The sequence below is a fragment of the Vanessa tameamea genome, chromosome W, assembly GCF_037043105.1.
Source record: "Vanessa tameamea isolate UH-Manoa-2023 chromosome W, ilVanTame1 primary haplotype, whole genome shotgun sequence".
NCBI lineage: Eukaryota > Metazoa > Arthropoda > Insecta > Lepidoptera > Nymphalidae > Vanessa > Vanessa tameamea.
Genome location: NC_087340.1, coordinates 468543 through 485475, shown reverse-complemented (window position 1 = coordinate 485475; position 16933 = coordinate 468543). Strand labels below are relative to the sequence as shown.

General features: G+C 36.2%; 1 long non-coding RNA gene across 1 annotated transcript; it reads right to left on the bottom strand.

The window, feature by feature from the left end:
- Nucleotides 1–8438: 8438 nt before the first annotated feature.
- LOC135194615 (uncharacterized) lies at nt 8439–13382 on the bottom strand. Its single transcript, XR_010309855.1, has 2 exons — nt 13231–13382; nt 8439–8620 (listed from the first exon to the last, which is right to left on the bottom strand). It is a non-coding gene; the product is annotated as an uncharacterized LOC135194615 (long non-coding RNA).
- Nucleotides 13383–16933: the final 3551 nt, after the last annotated feature.

Genomic DNA, 16933 nt, shown 5'->3' with positions numbered 1-16933 from the left:
GGCCGGGATGGAAGCACTTTGAAGATTTTTTGAAACTCGGCCATTTTATTATCAAAGTGATCTCTGAGTTCAAATATTGTGTGTTTCAAGGACTCCATTGTTCTGCTGCTGTTGTATTGTTTGAACAATTGGAAGAATTTTATGAAAATTTTTATTGTGAATGCGATAGGCGTTTAGTGTAGACTATAATTGTTGTCATTAAAGGAATGTAATACTGGTAAGTGACAAGACTTTCACAGCATATTTCTCATTAATTTAATTAAATAAAACGAGAGCATTAAAAAACATGAGTTCACTTATTTTACACCTACCCGCCTAGATATATTTTTTTAATGAAATAATAACTGTAAAAAATAGCACAATCGATGAGAAGTTAGCAATTTTTAGAAATCTGGCTGAGTTAATGTTTTCAAATGATAACGAGCAACCATCTGTACAAAGTTCGAATTCAGTTTGGTTTCTAGTTTCTTAAATATTTTCTTTAAATGAAAAAATAACTGTAAAAATAGCATAATCGATGAGAAGTTATCATATTTTGAGAGATCTGGCTCAGTTAATGTTTTCAAATGATAACGAGCAACCATCTGTACAAAGTTCGAATTCATTTTGGTTTCTAGTTTCTTAGATATATTTTTTTAGTGAAATAATAACTGTAAAAAATCGCACAATCGATGAGAAGTTAGCAATTTTTAGAGATCTGGCTGAGTTAATGTTTTCAAATGATAACGAGCAACCATCTGTACAAAGTTCGAATTCATTTTGCTTTCTAGTTTCTTAGATTTTTTTATTTTTTTTTATTTATAAACACTATTGCACACAAAAGACAAAAGATACAGTGTACATAACATTACAAGAACATATAACAAAAAAGAGAAGCGTGCAAAGGCGGTCTTATTGCTTAAAGCAATCTCTTACAGACAACCCTTTAGAGTAAGAATTTGTCTGTGGGAAACGGGATGGTGCAAACAAGCATGTTTTATTCTTAAACAACTAAAAATGAATCTTTAAATAATACAAATAATATATAACAAAATACATATATATAAGTTTAATAAATACATATGTATTATATATACCAAATAATTATATAAATAAAATTATATATATAGCAGAAAGTTATACTAAACATCTATACTAATATATAAAGCGGAAGAGTTTGTTTGTTTGTTTGTTTAAACGCGCTAATCTCAGGAACTACTGGTCCGATTTGAAAAATTATTTTTTTGTTGAATAGTTCATTTATAGAGGAAGGATTTAGGCTATATAACATTACGCTGCGACCAATAGGAGCGCAGCGACAGTGATAAATGTTGCAAAAACGGGGAAAAATATTCACATTTATGGACTTTCGATGCGTGCGCAGCATAAACGTTTTAAGTTACTCAAAAAATGTGTATGAAAGATATATTCCTCTTTTAATAATAAAAAAAAAGTCCGTGACACTATATGTCTCTTTGTTAAGAGTGTGCTAGCAGGCGGGGCGCGGCGGCGGCTGAGGGGGAGGCGGGTCAGCCCCGCCGCCGCGCTCGCCACTCTCACCCGCGGGTGTAGTTCTGCGAAGTAGCAATGCACATAACGACTTAAAAAAATTAACATTCTTAATAGTTAAATTATTTATCAAAATTAGGTTTTGTTATCAGCTTATTTGCTCATTATTTTTTATCGTTTAAAATCGATTACATTTAAATCATAATCTGCTGTAGTTTTAACTTACGATATAAGATAAAATTTCAATGAACATTCCTTCGTACTTTGCAAGTAAACAATTCAAACGTTTCACGGTATAAATAAGGTATAAAAATTACATTACACACGTAAAAAAGTTCAAATTGGCGAGCGATACTTTCACCGATGCAGATTAATCATCACTGAGAAAATAAATTATGCAAATAAGCAAATAGGTGAATATCGTTTAAAATGACTACACAAATAAATTAGTAGTTCAATATTTCAAGTAATTTCTATTACGTTCAAGCATATTCAACACGGTTGTACTATAATCACCTTATGAAATAATAACACCAAAGGAGAAACAATCTAAACTTCTTATTGTTCGGTTTGTTTATCTTATTACGTTTAAGTTAATATTGTTTGTTTTCAACCGACTTCAAAAAGGAGGAGGTTATCAATTCGTCTGTATTTTTTTTTTTATATGTCTGTTACCTCATAACTTTTCACTGGATTTTGATAATTTTTTTTTGTTTGAAAGGTAGTGCTTCCCGTGGGGCCCCATTTTAATTTTATCCTGTTACGATGATGGTATCCCTATGAAAACGATATAAGTCTTAAATGTGCATTATGTATGTGCGCGATAAATAGGTGAATAACTCGAAATTGTGCCAACCAATTTTAATGATTCTTTTTTTATTATAAAGGATATACTTCAAGGGTACTATGGTGAAAGTTTGGTAAGGTTCTGAGCATAGGATCCATGACAAAGTAACGGTACGGAAGGGAACGGAACAATTCTAAGGAGCACGTTAGCGATAATCGGCCGAATCTTTTAGAAACAAAAATTTTGACAAAAAAAAACCGACTTCAAAAGAGAAAAAAAATAATATGCTCTAAAAAGTAAAAAATAATTGCTTATTATTCTACAACTTAATAATCAAGTAACTTATTCTACTTACCAATATGTAGGTACGTTCTGTGTTTCCACGCAAGGAGATAAGTATGTACCTACCCACTTTAAATCTAACTTAACACAAACCTATGAATAACAAACAATGATCACAATATTTTTTAGATTTATACTATGTAAAATGAAATTAAAAATATTTAGACTATTTAAAAGTCAGCAAAGTTATTACGATAATATATTATAGTTAAAATTATTGTTATTTTTGGAGGCGGTGTCAGTCAAGGTAGGTTTGTAAATATATGATATACTCCAAATTTGTAAATCTGGTCTATCGATAAATACACTTCTTCTTGATGTTTTTTTAAACCCTATACGTACATAGTGGTCCTATATAATGACAGAAAATTGGAATCAAAATTGAGTGTTTAAGCAAACATGTCTACCGTCAGGTATTACAATTCATGAACTTTTCTCCTAATCCAAGACAAAGAAAAGTCATTCAGATTTACTATTACATTTCCTGTTGAACGTTTTGTTTGTTTTGGCAGAGTATGAATTTTGTTTGTGATTTATTTATTTACAATTGACTTTTTCTTTTGTCTTACATCCAGATGTCGATACACCTGCATCGAATTGTTAACAAAAAAAATATTCGCAATCGTACACTATTGTACAATATTTCTTTTATGTTTAAGAAAAGGGTTGTCATAATTGACCGTATAACAATAAGCAATAAAAACACAGATGTTGGTAATTATTAAATTTTATGGCGACCTTTAAGATTTACACTGATGACAAAGAACAATTACTTTTTATGATAGTGAATATATATTATCTATTTGTTTGGGAGGGGGGAGCTCTTAAAAGGACGTGTCGGGCACGGTGTTGTAGTGGTGGCAAAGTGAATATACCTAAAATTCCAGAACCAACGTCAGTTTTTAAAGAACTGATATCAGGCTCAAATCCATCCTCAAAGCATTTCTTAAATCACTCAAGGCAGTATAATACACTTTTTCAAATGACTTCATTTGGTGCGAAAGAAATTCGTGAGGGAAACTTTATGCCTACTTTCAAAATCCAGGGACAAGTTTATCATTTGATCGGTAATTTACTTCCAGCTGAAGGTGCACAAGCCGAATTTTTGCAAATATATTTTGTGTCTCATGCAGATCAGATATCCTTGCGCTCAAACATAAACCCAACCTTGCAAATTGATCTTATCGACGCTCTCCAAACATATCTTCACGATCATAATACGTATATTCAGAGTTTTAAATACAATCTCGAAAATAGATCAACGCATGATTTGAAACTTATTATTCATGCTGATGTGAAACCTCCTAACGAGCATCGAGGTCGGTATAATGCGCCAATAGTAGATGAAGTAGCTGTTCTTTTAATAGATGAAGATAAAGGTTCCCGAGATATTGTGTTGAATAATAGAGAAGGCCGACTTCAACGAGTTTCTGAAACTCATAGATCGTACGACCCACTTCAATATCCTTTACTGTTCCCCTTTGGAAGTGACGGATACTGTATAAATATTCCACAGCAGAATACTGCTGCTAGATCTAAAACAATATCGTGTATGCAGTTTTATGCATTTAGACTCATGGTAAGAATAAATGACTTTAACAGCTTTCATTACTTCAAAGGATTATTCAACCAGTGCCTCCTTTCCGTCCCATCAAGCTCAAACACCTACCTGCACCTTGGTTATCTCAGGACATTCGGAAGTTAATGAAGAAGCGTGACAGAGCTAAATCAAAATTTAAATTAAACCCAACTATTGACAACCTCGTGAAATATAAGAGTTTACGTAATCGGTGCCGTAAAGTATGTAGATATGCTCAACGTAAATATATACAAGATAAGATTGAGAACAGCAATTCTTCTCAGACATGGAAATTCCTACAATCTCTAGGTATTGGACGACAAGCATCCAGGATCCCTCATACTGTTGATCTCAATGCTCTGAACGGATTTTTTGCTAGTACTGTCCTAATGAACAACAGTGATATAATTAGTACTTTAAATCATTTTAGATCCTTGCCTATTCCTAACAGACCCTCTTTTCACTTTTCCCCAATTACTGCTAGTGACGTTAAGGCCAACATCCTTGCAATAAGATCCGATGCCACGGGATGTGATGGAATCAAACGTAGAATGATACTTGCTGTGTTAGATTATGTTCTCCCTATATTATTTCACATTTTCAATTTCTCCCTTGACCATAATGAATTCCCTTCCACTTGGCGTTTAGCTTATATCCTTCCTATTCCCAAAAACAAAAATCCCATATCTTTCTTTCACTTTCGTCCAATATCTATCCTTCCATTTCTGTCTAAAGTGTTAGAACGTATTGTCCATCTTCAATTAACAAAGTATCTAGCAGAGTACAATGTACTCTCTGATTTCCAATCAGGATTTCGGAGAGGTCATAGTACTACTACTGCCCTACTTAAAGTATGCGACGATATACGTTTTAACATGGACAACAGACATGTTAGTATCCTGGCATTATTGGACTTCAGTAATGCGTTCAATACGGTTGATTTAGATCTCCTGCTGGCAGTGCTTCGGTCGATTAATATCTCTTCCGATGCATGTGAGTGGTTTCGTAGCTACCTGTTTGGTCGTCAGCAATGTGTACGGATTAATAATAAATTATCCAGCCTCCAATCTCTCTCATCTGGTGTTCCTCAAGGCAGTGTCCTCTCTCCACTTTTATTTTCCATTTTTATTAATACTGTATCCCATCTCCTCTCGTCTTCCTTTCATCTTTATGCTGACGACTTGCAGGTCTACGTTTCTGCTCCCTTAACAGGTATCGGAGGGGCTATTGAGAGGCTGAACCAGGAATTGCATAAAATTTGTACTTGGAGCAAGACGTGCGGGCTTCTTGTAAATCCAGATAAATCGCAGGTCATTATTATTGGCAGCTCCAAACTACTTACTAAAGTTGATTACGCCAACCTACCTGCGATCACCTTTAACAATACGCCTTTGTCACTTAGCAGTTCCGTTAAAAACCTTGGTCTTCTTATCGATAATACATTATCCTGGACTGTGCAAGTTGCTGAAGTCAGTAGAAAAGTTTTCGCCACATTTCATTTGTTAAAACGTTGGAAACACTTTCTGCCCATTAAGACTAAAATCACGTTGTGTCAAACTCTTCTACTTCCTATTTTGGACTACGCAGATTGTAGTTACACAAACATTACTGAGGACCAACTCAATAAGCTAGAAAGGTTACAGAACGTTTGCATCAAATTCATCTTTGGTCTACGGAAATTTGATCACGTCTCCGAATATCGGGCGCAACTTAAGTGGCTTACTATTCGACATCGTCGCAACTTGCACATGTTATCTCTTCTTTACTCTATCCTCTATAATCCTCTTCTTCCCGCGTATTTGAAGGAACGGTTCTGTTTTGTGGGTACTGACGTCAGCTATCCACGTGAACTGCGGTCACGGTCTGACAACAAACTGTCACTGCCGGTCGCTCATACCCACTTCTATAGCGAATCCTTTACGATGACAGCTGCAAAGCTATGGAATACGCTACCTACCGATATTCGTCAATCTGAGTCAATTTATATATTTAAAAATAGGTTACATAAGTATTATTTATCTATTCAATCTGCGTAAATACTATTTCCTATATTATCATACTATTAGTATTTATTTATTAAGTATTATATTTTATGTACGTAAGTTTTATTTTTATTCTATATGTTTAGTATAACTTTCTGCTAAATATATAATTTTATTTATATAATTATTTGGTATATATAATACATATGTATTTATTAAACTTATATATATGTATTTTGTTATATATTATTTGTATTATTTAAAGATTAATTTTTAGTTGTTTAAGAATAAAACATGCTTGTTTGCACCATCCCGTTTCCCACAGACAAATTCTTACTCTAAAGGGTTGTCTGTAAGAGATTGCTTTAAGCAATAAGACCGCGTTTGCACGCTTCTCTTTTTTGTTATATGTTCTTGTAATGTTATGTACACTGTATCTTTTGTCTTTTGTGTGCAATAAAGTGTTTATAAATAAAAAAAAAATAAAAAAATCTAAGAAACTAGAAAGCAAAATGAATTCGAACTTTGTACAGATGGTTGCTCGTTATCATTTGAAAACATTAACTCGGCCAGATCTCTAAAAATTGCTAACTTCTCATCGATTGTGCTATTTTTTACAGTTATTATTTCACTAAAAAAATATATCTAAGAAACTAGAAACCAAAATGAATTCGAACTTTGTACAGATGGTTGCTAGTTCTCATTTGAAAACATTAACTGAGCCAGATCTCTAAAAATTGCTAACTTCTCATCGATTGTGCTATTTTTTACAGTTATTATTTCACTAAAAAAATATATCTAAGAAACTAGAAACCAAAATGAATTCGAACTTTGTACAGATGGTTGCTCGTTATCATTTGAAAACATTAAGTCAGCCAGATCTCTAAAAATAGCTAACTTCTCATCGATTGTGCTATTTTTTACAGTTATTATTTCACTAAAAAAATATATCTAAGAAACTAGAAACCAAAATGAATTCGAACTTTGTACAGATGGTTGCTAGTTCTCATTTGAAAACATTAACTGAGCCAGATCTCTAAAAATTGCTAACTTCTCATCGATTGTGCTATTTTTTACAGTTATTATTTCATTAAAAAAATATATCTAAGAAACTAGAAACCAAAATGAATTCGAACTTTGTACAGATGGTTGCTCGTTATCATTTGAAAACATTAACTCAGCCAGATCTCTAAAAATTGCTAACTTCTCATCGATTGTGCTATTTTTTACAGTTATTATTTCATTAAAAAAATATATCTAGGCGGGTAGGTGTAAAATAAGTGAACTCATGTTTTTTAATGCTCTCGTTTTATTTAATTAAATTAATGAGAAATATGCTGTGAAAGTCTTGTCACTTACCAGTATTACATTCCTTTAATGACAACAATTATAGTCTACACTAAACGCCTATCGCATTCACAATAAAAATTTTCATAAAATTCTTCCAATTGTTCAAACAATACAACAGCAGCAGAACAATGGAGTCCTTGAAACACACAATATTTGAACTCAGAGATCACTTTGATAATAAAATGGCCGAGTTTCAAAAAAATCTTCAAAGTGCTTCCATCCCGGCCACAAGTCCTACTTCCAATATTGCGGCTCAATTCAGTGTCTTCAGAAGTTTTGTTATGGGTGCTCTAGAGGGGCTTCAGTTACAACTTGGGCTTTTGGCTGGCAAGTATGATGAGTTAGAAATGAAATCCCGTAGAAAAATTCTTTTGTCCACGGCATTCAGGAAAGCAAATCAGAAAAATTGGTGTCAGGTACCGTTAAGATTCTTTCTGAACATCTAAAAATCCCCGAATTGAAAGTGGAAGATATAAGCCGTTGTCACCGTCTCGGCCGCTCCAGCTCTGACAAGCCACGTGCCGTTCTTATCAAATTCCGAGATATTGACCTTAGAAATAAGGTCTGGTTCAGTAAAACCAATTTGAGGAATACTGGTATTACTATATCTGAATTCCTCACTAAAGAACGTCATGAGGTTTCTGTTGCGGCTCGTCAGCGATTCGGGATCACAAAGTGCTGGACTAGGAACGGCACTGTGGTAGTTTTAGAGTCACATGGCACTAAGAAGAGGATTTCTACGATGGCTGAATTAAAATCCTTAACTTCATCCACCGACATCACAGAGGTAAACACTACTCCTACTGCTTCTACTAGCTGCGGCACCCTGGCATCAAAAGACTTGAAAATCTCCAACATCAGGCCAAAAAGAACCGTCAAAAAGTAATACTTTCTTTTATTTTGTTTTATGTTATTCAATTCAATTCTTAGTTTAATGGCTTTTAGTTGTGCCGACAGGGCACAGATTATTTCGCCAATGTCACGTAGGATGGAGAAGACACGAATGAGATTGATCGGTATGGGTGAGATAACAAACTCAATTAAATTTTAAAGCCAAGTATAGTAGTAGTAATTTCCTTGTTAATCCGTAACCTAGAACAACACAAACATTAAGGGTTAATAATAGGATAAATTACAAATAATTGTTAGTATTCTAAACTATATATAATAAGATATATCACTCAATTGGACTATTCACAACTTAATTTTATTACATTTAATATATTTACACAAAAAAGAACAAAATGGACTAAACACAAACGTCAACAAACATTCAACATTTATAGGACGAGGAACTTTAGGAGGGAGAACGTCGTAAATGGGATGAAGAAGTTTAGGACAAAGGAACAGGATGTGGGTAGCGGAACCTTCGTCTAGGCCACATTCACACAGCGAGTGATCTCGAACTCTTATCTTTGCTAGGTGGGTAGGTGTGCAAGAATGGCCGAGGCGTAACCGACAGATAGTGGATGTGACCCAACGGTCAGCGTGCCTGTGAAGTGAAAACCAAGGTCGCCTCGGAATTTCAGGTTGTAACGCCGAATAATACTTACCTTTAACCGATTTTGATGAAATCCAAAAAGCATTCCAGGATTTAACCATTTGAGCTTTCGCAAGAGTGAGCAGGTCTCGAGAGGAATTGACAAAATGCTCAGATGAACCAGATTGGATGGCAATCTTAGCATACGAGTCAGCCATCTCATTTCCAATAATACCGGAATGACTTGGAATCCAGACCAGCTAAACCTGAAGGCCTTGTTGGTGACAGGACAACAGAGCCTCTCTGATCTTAAAAACGATAGAAAGTCTTAATTTGCTACGAAAAGGATTTTCTTTAATGGCCAACAGACAGCTTAATGAGTCACATAAAATAACTGATTGTTGTATGTTGTGTGACTGGGCATACATAATAGCTTCCAGTAAAGCAATGGCCTCACCGGAAAATATAGAGGTTTCAGGGGGGCATTTAAATAAAAGGGCTATTTTATATTTCGGTATCCAACAAGCTGCGCCAACGCAGCCGGTCGGTGAGAGTTTAGAGGCATCAGTATATATAGGGAGGTGATTTGGCCAATTTTGATGAAACATTTTTTGAAATTGGACACTAGTATCAGGGGAACCTTTTATAAGACCAAGGTTTGTAATAACGGGGGTATTATAAATAAGAGCTTTAAAGGAGGTGGAAAAAAGAGGATTAGAGGGAAAAGTGGTAAGGGGATGAGGGAGGTTGGTATACTTGAGGAAACTGTTTAATAGGAATGAAGATTTCGGTCTGTCTGGGTTGTAAAGGTGGGATAATTTGTTTAATCGGGCCAATAGAGGATGGGAAAATAGCTGTAACAATTTGATGATAAAGCGGTCACATAAGTATTGCCTCCTTATATGTAGAGGAGGGTCAACACACTCAACCTGCAGAGCATTAGTAGGAGTGGATTTCATCGCACCCAAGATTATGCGCAAACATTTAAATTGAATTTTGTTTAATTTTTCTGAAGCTGATTTATTGAATGGATCTAGAACAAACAGTCCATAGTCCAAATGACTACGAACTATTGCGTTATAGATCAGCTTCAATGTATAAGGGTGAGCTCCCCACCAAACTCCAGATACTGCTCTAAGGGCATTAATTGATTTTTCACATTTCTTGGCTAAATAGTCAGAGTGTGAAATTCCGTTCAGTCGGTGATCGAGAATAATACCAAGAAATTTTGTTTTGTCTACAAAGTTAATGCGCTGACCCTCATAAAACAAATTAAAGGTAGGTATACGTCTTTTTTTAGTAAATACCACTGCTTGACTTTTGGCTATCGATAGCGATAAGCCATGGTCAGAGAGCCATTGGGATAGGTAATGCAAAGCAGAGTTTAATCGAAATGTTAAATTTTCAATGGAGCTAGATCTATAATACAAAACAGTGTCATCAGCATACTGGAGAATGTTACAAAAATTGTTAACAGACAAATCGAGATCATGGGTGTATATGCTGTAAAGCAGAGGACTGAGTACTGAGCCTTGAGGAAGACCTTTCCAGACAAGTCTGGGGGGAAGAGAGAGATGTTGGTGTCTAACCGTTATTGATCTGCAAGTTAACAGATTACATATGAGATGAACTATCCTCGGTGGAATACTCAGCTGTTGCATTTTCTGCCTGAGTAACGGAAGAAGTACATTATCATATGCAGAAGATATATCTAGAAAGATTCCCACAAGGTACTCTCCTTTAGCAAAGGCAATTCGAATGTCTGTTGTGAGTATGCTTAGATTATCAATGGTGCTCAACCCCTTCCGAAAGCCAAATTGGGAGGGAGCAAGTATATTTCTGCTTTCCATTAACCATTCCAGGCGGTTCTTCAACAGATGTTCAGTGATCTTTGCCAAAGTTGATGATAAAGCTATCGGTCTATATGAGTTGCAATCCGAAGGGTTCTTACCCGGTTTAAGGATCGGGATAACAATTTGTGTCTTCCAAGATTGCGGGACGATTCCTTTGATAAAAACCGAGTTAATTATGTTTAAAAAACATTTTTTTTACAAATAAAAGAGTAAGGAACGCCGTCTTCCCCAGGAGTAGAATCAGATAAACCATTTAACGCACATTGAAGTTTGGAAAAAGAAAAGGGGGCATCCATTTCATCCAAAGTGGATGTGGATGCTGGCGTAGAATTTAGAAAACTGTCCTCATAAGGGACAAATGGGGGGGCAAGCTTATCAGCGAAATTGTTAAGCCACTCAGAAGGAGTATTTGAGGAAGGGTCAACAGAATTAAGGCGTAATGTTGGTGAGCCATTATTGAGGATGCAGAGGTTTGCATCATCAAATATGTCCATCAACAAGAGAGCAAATGGGTCACAGAAATGTGAACCCCAGGCGGTGTGATGGGCGTTAAAATCCCCCATGACTAGGATAGGACTAGGGAGAGAGGAAATGATGGCAGATATATCAGGAATTAAAGCTGGATTGGGATGAGGAATATACAGGGAAAGAAAAGAGATGTTAAGGGCTCTAACAGCAACAGCATTAACATGCTGGCTGGGAAGGGATAAAGGAATTTGGGAGAAGGGAAGGGAGTGCCGAACGAAAATGGCACTCCCAGCATAACCATCACTTCTGTCATCCCTCAAACAGGAGAAGCCTGGGACCCGGAATCGGGATCCAGGGATCAACCATGTTTCAGAGATGGCAATAATGACAGGTTTATGGAGGTTTATTAGAGAGAGGAGTTCATGTTTTTTAGGCCGGACGCTTTTGCAGTTCCATTGAAGGAAGCTGATTGGGGCCATTGTGAAGGATGGAGAATAACTGACATAAGTCTTGAGCAACGTTGGACGGTAAGGGGATATCATTACATGTTGAGATAATACTAAGAAGTATCTTAGTTAGCATTTCTAAGAAGTTGGGATTGTTATTAAGAGGGTTAGGAGTGTTTTGGTTGAGAGCACAACCATTAGGAGCAGTAGAGGGACAATTACTAACGATCGATTGATGGGCCTGTTTATCATACCCTTTCCCAAGAGGTGATCTTGGGCGAGGAGTACTGATAACAGTCTTCCGATAGGACCTGGTAGTTGAAGGGATAGGTTGACTAGGGAGAATTGGAGAATATGTGGGAGGGGTAAACATCTCCTTTGCAATCTCTGCATAGGATCTACGTACAGGAGGGAACCGAGAGGATGCTTCAATGTATGAAATGTTGTCCTGAGACATAACAATTTTGATCGATTGTTGGCGAGAAAACTCTGGACAATCCTTGTCTGTTGTAAAATGGTTACCAGAGCAATGTAAGCAAGTGGCGTTATCCTTACTTACACTACAAGACTCACCTGTGTGGGATTTGGAGCACTTAAAACACCTAGGTTGAGATCGACACTGAGTTTTAATATGACCATAACGGCAGCAATTAAGGCATTGGATAGTGGGAAGTTTATAAGTTTCTACTGGAAGGGACGTATGGTAGGAATACACTTTTGAAGGAAGTATTTGACCTCTCAATGTAATTACAACAGATTGGGTAGGAACCCATGTAGTTACACTGTCAGCAATTGTCTTTCTATTCAGGCGTCTTATTTTCATAACTTCACCACATCCAGTGGGAAGCTCAAGTGACATTGCCAGTTCTTCCATCGACCAGTCCACGGGAATACCCTTAATCAATCCCATTCTAGTTACATTAAAAGTCGGTACAGTAGCTTTATACTTGCACATTTCAACAATAGGATTAACTAGAAAGGTGTTTGCTGCTTGAGCTGTTGAAAATTCAATTGAAATTTTGTTACGGCCTATGTTCTTAACACCATCGTTAATAATACTCTTAATTTTATGAGTGTGCAGGAATTGTCCGAATTTAATTGCCCGTATAGTAGTTCCTGAAGCTGGGTCAGATACTTCCCGGGACACATGAACGATGAAAGGACCCTTGTCATCGTCGGAATACATTTTAGGGCCTTCAGAGAAGGATGGATGAGTGTAAATCGTTTGTATTGAGGGATTTGCTGAACTAGGATTAATTATGGTTTTTTTGACATTGGAATCGGAATTAATGGAATCATTACCGAGGCGTTTTCGGGAAACAGGTACAGAGGGAGGAGATAGAGTATCGGGAACAGGCTCTATTGAGCCACCTGGATCAGGGGGATCAGGAGGAGGATCAACCTCCATTATAAAACTTAGAAGCTAAAAAATATTAAAACACGTTAAATACTCACAACATTTACAAATATTACTAACACCACTTAACCCAACTACCAACTAAAGCACTATTAACAATAAAATATACTACAAAACAAAACGAAAACACTCAAAATCTCTTAACACGTGTGTTAACCAACGCTAACGCAAGCGAAAAAAGCGCGATATAATTTATCGAACACAATTCTTTTATTTATTTACCGATACCGACATTCATTATAATAATTGTCAAACTCAAAGGTCAAATTGACAAATGAGATTACAGAGTAAACAAATATTGAGCCATAAACAAAAGCGTTCCGTTTTAAGCAGAAATATGGATACCATATATCTACTGTTATTTCTTGATAAAACATAGATATATATTTTGTAAATTAATGTAACTTAATTTATTTGTTTTTTATCAATACCTATTTGTTTTCATTTTAAGCACTTGTCATTGTGTTTAAATGTTTAAATGTCATATTGTTTAAATATTCGCTGAATATACCTAACTACTAAGCGAGGAGATTTCATTATTATCTATCCTTTGATTGATTTTTGTGCCTAAATGTTTTTTTTTTTTTTTATGTTTTTGCTATGCCTTGGTGTTGCTGTTTGTACTGTTTTTGTTCTATTTCATGCATTTAACTATGACCAACTTGTGTTAGTGCTGGTAAGTGTAAGTTTTTGTCTGATAAAATTAGCTTTTACGGGTTATATACATTTGTTTAAATATACATATATATTATTTTTAAATATATTTATTATATATATATATATATATTTATATTTATTTAGTATGAGTATTAATAATATCGATCTGAATATTGACTCAGACGATGATAACACTTTTGTATCACTTTCCTCTCCGGCTGACAGTTTTCATAGTACTTACATCCCGCTTTCCTCTTCTCTTGATTCAATCTTCTCTCTTTTCCCAAAAAATTTTAATGTTGTTCATTTGAATGCGCAGAGTATTCCAGCTCACTATCCTGATCTCTTATCTTCCTTTGGCAACTCTAATATTCACGCTATCCTTATCTCCGAAACATTCCTCGAGCCATCTCTTCCTTCTTCCTCCTTCTCATTACCTAACTTTCATCTTATCCGCAATGATCGAACTGGAAAAGGAGGCGGAGGAGTTGCTATTTATTTACGTAACCACATTCCTTTCACTATCCTGAATAAATCCGATTCCCAATACTCTGAATCCACCGAGCACATACTCATTGAGGTTATATTTGGACACATTAAGGTACTACTCGGTGTTTTTTACAGTCCTTCGCTCCACATAGACTACTTCGACACGTTCGAAAGTCTATTGGAAAATTCCTTGCCTAATGTTAACCATGCTATTATTATGGGCGACTTCAATACCTGCCTTATCAAAAATGACGCTCGTGCCAAGCGCTTATTGAACATAATTAATAGCTCCAATTTAAATTTTCTCCCATCCAATGCCACTCATTACTTTCCCAACTGCATCCCAAGCCAACTTGACCTATCCTTTGTTTCATCCTTGGAGCATGTTGAAATTCACGGACAACTAAGCCTGAACTGAACTGAAGCCTTTTCGTACCATGACCTAATATATCTGTCGTACAAAGTACGTCCGCCGAAAGTTAAACCCACTGTGGTCATGCGTCGAAGCTTCAAACATTTTGACAACGAAAAATTTATGCAGGATCTTAGTGCTATCAATTGGGACTCAATTTTAAACGCTTCTACTATCGATGAGAAACTTGAACTTTTTAACTCCTCTCTAAATGATCTCTTCGATAAACATGCTCCTTTCCGTCCCATCAAGCTCAAACACCTACCTGCACCTTGGTTATCTCAGGACATTCGGAAGTTAATGAAGAAGCGTGACAGAGCTAAATCAAAATTTAAATTAAACCCAACTATTGACAACCTCGTGAAATATAAGAGTTTACGTAATCGGTGCCGTAAAGTATGTAGAGATGCTCAACGTAAATATATACAAGATAAGATTGAGAACAGCAATTCTTCTCAGACATGGAAATTCCTACAATCTCTAGGTATTGGACGACAAGCATCCAGGATCCCTCATACTGTTGATCTCAATGCTCTGAACGGATTTTTTGCTAGTACTGTCCTAATGAACAACAGTGATATAATTAGTACTTTAAATCATTTTAGATCCTTGCCTATTCCTAACAGACCCTCTTTTCACTTTTCCCCAATTACTGCTAGTGACGTTAAGGCCAACATCCTTGCAATAAGATCCGATGCCACGGGATGTGATGGAATCAACCGTAGAATGATACTTGCTGTGTTAGATTATGTTCTCCCTATATTATTTCACATTTTCAATTTCTCCCTTGACCATAATGAATTCCCTTCCACTTGGCGTTTAGCTTATATCCTTCCTATTCCCAAAAACAAAAATCCCATATCTTTCTTTCACTTTCGTCCAATATCTATCCTTCCATTTCTGTCTAAAGTGTTAGAACGTATTGTCCATCTTCAATTAACAAAGTATCTAGCAGAGTACAATGTACTCTCTGATTTCCAATCAGGATTTCGGAGAGGTCATAGTACTACTACTGCCCTACTTAAAGTATGCGACGATATACGTTTTAACATGGACAACAGACATGTTAGTATCCTGGCATTATTGGACTTCAGTAATGCGTTCAATACGGTTGATTTAGATCTCCTGCTGGCAGTGCTTCGGTCGATTAATATCTCTTCCGATGCATGTGAGTGGTTTCGTAGCTACCTGTTTGGTCGTCAGCAATGTGTACGGATTAATAATAAATTATCCAGCCTCCAATCTCTCTCATCTGGTGTTCCTCAAGGCAGTGTCCTCTCTCCACTTTTATTTTCCATTTTTATTAATACTGTATCCCATCTCCTCTCGTCTTCCTTTCATCTTTATGCTGACGACTTGCAGGTCTACGTTTCTGCTCCCTTAACAGGCTGAACCAGGAATTGCATAAAATTTGTACTTGGAGCAAGACGTGCGGGCTTCTTGTAAATCCAGATAAATCGCAGGTCATTATTATTGGCAGCTCCAAACTACTTACTAAAGTTGATTACGCCAACCTACCTGCGATCATCTTTAACAATACGCCTTTGTCACTTAGCAGTTCCGTTAAAAACCTTGGTCTTCTTATCGATAATACATTATCCTGGACTGTGCAAGTTGCTGAAGTCAGTAGAAAAGTTTTCGCCACATTTCATTTGTTAAAACGTTGGAAACACTTTCTGCCCATTAAGACTAAAATCACGTTATGTCAAACTCTTCTACTTCCTATTTTGGACTACGCAGATTGTTGTTACACAAACATTACTGAGGACCAACTCAATAAGCTAGAAAGGTTACAGAACGTTTGCATCAAATTCATCTTTGGTCTACGGAAATTTGATCACGTCTCCGAATATCGGGCGCAACTTAAGTGGCTTACTATTCGACATCGTCGCAACTTGCACATGTTATCTCTTCTTTACTCTATCCTCTATAATCCTCTTCTTCCCGCGTATTTGAAGGAACGGTTCTGTTTTGTGGGTACTGACGTCAGCTATCCACGTGAACTGCGGTCACGCTCTGACAACAAACTGTCACTGCCGGTCGCTCATACCCACTTCTATAGCGAATCCTTTACGATGACAGCTGCAAAGCTATGGAATACGCTCCCTACCGATATTCGTCAATCTGAGTCAATTTATATATTTAAAAATAGGTTACATAAGTATTATTTATCTATTCAATCT